The sequence below is a fragment of the Vigna radiata genome, chromosome 10 (genome assembly GCF_000741045.1).
Source record: "Vigna radiata var. radiata cultivar VC1973A chromosome 10, Vradiata_ver6, whole genome shotgun sequence".
Taxonomy (NCBI): Eukaryota; Viridiplantae; Streptophyta; class Magnoliopsida; order Fabales; family Fabaceae; genus Vigna; species Vigna radiata.
The window spans coordinates 9,524,821-9,530,772 of NC_028360.1; positions in this window are offsets into that span (position 1 = coordinate 9,524,821).

Here is a 5,952-nt window from a genome sequence, read left to right on the forward strand (position 1 = left end):
TATTACATCTCTACTCAACAATACATCAAATATGATTATTACAAAAGCTTTTTAATGGTAATGGATCTTCAGATAGTCTTCTTGGATCTTGTGTTGTGCAATTTTGTACATCTTCAAAACTTCATCTTTAAATTTTTGCTAACATTCTCCCCCTTTTTGATGATGATCAAAAACTATCTCCAAGTTTAAAGCTTTTTAATCATCTGAAACAAACACAACTCATAAAGGAAGAGAGCATTAGAAAATAAAAAGGATTTAAACTATTTTCTCCCCCTTTTTTTATCATAAGAGAAAAATTTGTATGAATTAATATTTATGAAGTTATGACTCCCACTTAATAAAAGACTGTATGCATAATTTAAGAGGATAAACAAACAAATAAAACACACAATATTATTTAATTTTTGAAATTGCAAGGCATACAATGAAACACACAAGGCAAGTCTAAAACTCATCACTATCATCACTATCAAAACGCCTTTTTAATCCTGATATCTTTTCATCAAGGCTCTTGAGATGAGTACATATCTCATCATGGCGAGTACTTTGGATAGCCATCATCTCATGTTGAAGTCTAGCCATCCCAGACATTTGTCTAGAAAGACTCTCTAGACTATATTCTTCATTTACGTGAGATGGACCCGCAACATTAGTGGGTTCAGGCATGTGGATATATGCATCTCCATCTTCATCTGCTTGACCACCAGCAACATCCTCAGGGTGAACATAGGAGTTCCCTTGTTTGATGAATCCCATCTGCCTAAGGGAATTATCTCCAATTTTATGGCCCGGAAGCACAGTCTCATAGTGCTCATTTGAGACATCTACTCCTCTATATTCATAGATCTGGGAGACAAGGAGAGGGTATGGAAGAGGTACAACATCTAACCTTTTGGCCTTGTACATGATGGTTTGAAGTAGATGAGGCCAGTTGAGTGGAATGGGCAAAGTCACTGGGAACAATCTGCGAATTTTCTAATACAGGAACTTTTGCCACATTTATCCAAATATCATTGTCCAAGACAATGTCTACACCTTTGACCCCTGTGTGAAAAATCCCATCACGAACTTTTAAATTGAAATAAAATACACGAACAAGATCGGGATAGTACCTTCCACGGAGTTCCATTATATGTTGAACCCCTTGTTCAATTATAAGATTGGGAAAGGAGAAGTTGTAAGAAGTGTACCAAGCTAGATCAATGAACTTTTGTTTTAACATCTTCCTTTCCTTCCAAAATTGGGAAAAAGATTGTTGATCTTGTTCATCTGATATCCACCCTTCAATGGAAGCATCGTGTTGGCGAGTGCTGCTCTCAGACGCATCACTTCTTCTCCTTCTTCTTCTTCTTGAAGGTTCAACCATTTGGTGAGAAAGGCAAGGAAGCAATAGGATGCAAGGAAGCAATAGGAAGCAATATGAGGAAAGAAAGTAAGAGAGTGGGCTTAAGAGTGATTCAATTATGGAAAGTATGCTTCAATGGGGGTATTTATAGGTTAAGAGAAGCTCTCCAACGTTCAGAAAATGAGGAACTAGCCATTTATAGCCGTTGGCAACGGCTAGTATAATGAATAGAGTGTAGAGAACTTCAAAAAAACGATCTGGAGCGCTTTTAATCGACTAAAATTGAAATTAATCGATTAATTAATCGATTAAAACTTGGATTAATCGATTAATCCATTCGTAAATTCAATGAATCAGTGCAATAGCGTTTTCAATCGATTTACAAGCAGATTAAATACGTTCAAGAGTGCAAACATGCATAGTTAGGCGAGAAAACACACATTAGACCATTTCTAGTATCCCTAAGTCCCTTCTAAGCTCAAAAAATCTATCCTTAGGTAATGGCTTGGTAAAAATATCTGCTAATTGATGCTTAGAGTCAATGAATTCTATTTCACAATCCCCTTTTTGCACATGATCTCTAAGGAAATGATCCCTAATTTCAATATGCTTGGTTCTAGAATGAATGATAGGATTTTTTGTAAGATTTATGGCACTAGTATTATCACACTTAAGCGGAATGCGATCTAGATGAATATCATAGTCTTCTAGTTGCTGTTTCATCCATAAGATTTGTGCACAACAACTACCCACAACAATGTACTCAGCTTCAGTGGTTGACAAGGCTACACAGGCTTGTTTCTTAGAGTGCCAGGAAACTAAAGAGCTACCTAGAAAATGACAGGTTCCACTAGTGCTTTTTCTATCTATCTTACAACCTCCATAATCAGCATCTGAAAAACCTATAAGACTAGGTTCAGCTCCTAAAGGATACCATAAACCAAAAGATGTTGTTCCCTTAAGATATTTTAAAATACGCTTAACTGCAGTAAGATGAGATTCCCTAAGACTAGATTGNTACCTAGCACACACACAAACACTTTGCAAAATATCAGGTCTACTAGCAGTAAGATATAATAAAGAACCAATCATACCTCTGTATTTGGTTTGATTTACCTCTTTACCTGACTCATCTTTATCCAAGTAGCATGATGTTCCCATGGGAGTAGACGCTTCTTTAGATTTGTCCATCTCAAACTTTTTAAGGATTTCTTTGCAATATTTAGTTTGAGAGATGAATGTACCTTCCTCCTTCTGCTTGATTTGAAGCCCGAGGAAGTATGTAAGCTCTCTCATTATTGACATTTCGAATTCCCCCTGCATGGTCTTAGCAAAATTCTCACAAAGAGTTTTGTTAGATGATCCAAATATGATATCATCAACGTATACCTGAATAATTAGAAAATGTTTTCCTTCTCTTTTGATAAACAATGTTGAATCAATTTTTCCTCTGTTGAAATCATTTTCTATTAGAAAATTGCTAAGTCTTTCGTACCAAGATCTACGTGCTTGTTTTAAACCATAAAGTGCCTTCTTTAATTTATAGATGTGATTAGGATGTTTAAAATCTTCAAACCCTGGTGGTTGTTCGACTTAAACATCTTCTTTGATATACCCGTTTAGAAAAGCACTTTTAACATCCATTTGAAATAGTTTAAACTTCATTATAGATGCATAGGCAAGAAGTAGGAGTATTGCCTCTAACCTGGCAACCGGAGCATATGTCTCGTCATAATCTATACCTTCTTCTTGACTGTATCCTTGTGCAACAAGCCTAGCTTTATTCTTGGTGATATTCCCTTCTTCATCCAGTTTGTTTCTAAACACCCACTTTGTTCCAATTACTTGATGAGTGTCTTTTNTGGGAATTAGTTCCCAGACTTGATTTCTTTCAAACTGGTTGAGTTCTTCTTGCATTGCGATACACCACTGTTCATCTTGAAGGGCTTCTTTGATGTTTTTCAGTTCAATCTGTGACACAAAAGCAACATTCATGCAAAAATTTATTACATTGCTTCTTGTGCTTACTCCTTTAGTGATGTCGCCAATAATATTGTCTAGTGATAATCCTCTGGGTTGTTGCCATATTCTGCTTAACTCTTCATCCTTGAGTCCTTTGTCGCATAGTTGACTAATACTAATTAAATTGTGCCTTAGTCCTTCTACATACAGTACGTCTTTGATCATCAAGGTGTCTTTACTTCCAATATCTCCTTTTCCAAGAATTCTCCCTTTATTGTTGTCCCTGTATGTGACAAATCCTTGTTCTTTTTTCCAGAAGTTTGTGAATTTTATCTTGTCTCTTGTCATGTGTTTTGAGCATCCACTATCTAAACACCACATGAACTTCCTTGAATTTGATAAATCCTGCAAAATAGAAAGAACAAGTTATTTAGGTACCCAACTCCTTTGTATGGGTCCTTTTGAATTAAGTATTTAAAATCGTTTTGCAACCCAAACATATTTTCCACTAGAAACACCATAATGTTTAATTCTGCATTTGTTTGAGGTATGACCTTTTCTCATGCAATAAAAGCAAGATACAACATTAGTGTTTCTGTTTATTGTTCTTTTTTCTACCCACGTTCTACGGGTTCTATTATTATATTTATTTTTAGGAACAAATTTCTTTTTAACAACCTTACTTTCAAAAATTTTACTACATTCTCCTGTGGTTGTATTTTCTAGTAAATATTTAAATTTTACGCAAGATTCGTATTCACTACTAGCAACATATTTTTCTTTTTCATGATATAAAATTTTATTTTTCAAATTTCTAATTTCTTCTGCTTGAAATAAGAATTTATTTTTCAAACTTTTGTTTTCTTCTGACATATTTGTAAATTCTGCTTTCAAAACATTATTTTCCTTAGTAAGATCTTCAATGTTAAATTTCAAATTTTCATTTTCTTCAAGAAGGCTATAAAATTTAGATTTTAAATCTTTAAAATCCTTTTTCAGTTTCTTGTGAGCAACATCTAATTTTTCAGATTCAATTAATAATGCAGCATAAGTTTCATGCAATTCATCTTCACCAAATTGACTATTATTAGCAGAATAGCTAGAGTTACTTACTTGACTGACATTATCATCATCTGCCATTAAACAAATGTTGGCTTCTTCATCTGGATTGCTTTAATCTGAAATGGTCTCATTGTCATCCTCCCATGCAATGTAGGCCTTCTTTTTCTTGAAGTTCTTCTTCTCTTTCTTGTCTTCACCCTTCTTTTGATTTGGGCAGTCCGCTTTTAGATGCCCCTTTTCTCCACAGCCGTAGCATCGGTAATTTGAGGAAGATCCTTGGTTTTCTTTCTTTTCGTATCTAAATCTCCCTTTACCTCTAGACTTTATGAACCTGTTTAACCTTTTAATCACAAGACTTAAGTTTTCTTTTTCGTCTGAGTCTTCATCTTCTGATTTGCCTTTGCTTCTCTCAACCTTAGACTTTAAGGCCAAACTCTTTTTGTTATTTTTGGCTTTTGCTTCTTCTTCATCAAGTCTTCCAAGATCAAGTTCATGTTCCCTCAACTTTCCGAATAGTGCCGCCATAGTCATCGTGTTGAGGTTTTGTGACTCCGAAATCGCAGTCACTTTTGGTTGCCGCGACCTGTCTAAAGATTTCAAGATTTTAATGTTAAGCTCATCATTGTCAAATGACTTACCTAGACCAATGAGATGATTGACAATGTTGGTGAAGCGTTTCTAAACATCTGAGATTGATTCTCCTTGCTTCATCCTGAACATTTCGTACTCTTGGATCAAGGTATTCTTTCTTGCCCTCTTCACGTCATCTGTTCCTTCGTGAGTTACTCTCAGCACTTCCCACATTTCTTGAGCTGTTTTACAAACAGAAACCCTGTAAAACTCATCAACAGTTAGAGCAGATGCAATTATGTTCCGGGCTTTCACATCATTTTGAATTCTTTTCTTCTCTTCAGTGGTTCACTTATCACGGGGCTTTAGTTCCTGCGAATCGTTAGTAGGAATAGGCGAACCAGATGCAATAACATCCTAAATCTCACAATCAATAGACTCAATAAAGATTTGCATTCTAGCCTTCCAGAATGCATAGTTTTCACCTGTGAATAAAGGTGGTCTATTGATAGAGGCACCCTCTGCAAAGGTTTGATATGATCCTGCCATTTGAATGACTATCAAAGCGAGCTCTGATGCCAATTGTTAGAATTGCTGCAACGGAATTATTAGCGTGGAATAACAAACCAAGAGGGGGGTGAATTGGTTATATGACTTTTTCGTGCCTTTTAGTATTTTTCTCGAATTCACTTACTAAGCGGATAATTAAACCGAAATAAATAGTGTAAGGAAGAGATAAAAATTGCACAAATGATTTTATCCTGGTTCATATCACAAAGATCCTACGTCCAGTCACTTATCTCAAAAACAAGATAAACCTCTTTCACTAAACACAAAACAATTACAATTAATAATCATGCAGAAAATTAACTTGTAAGAGTTTATAATACCACCTCTCTTGAAACCACAAGAGATGAACTTACACCTCCTTTGAGTCCTCACAAAGGATGACCACCTCCTTCGAATACTTCACGAAGGATGATTCTCTTCCAAGCACTTCCTCAGACGCACCA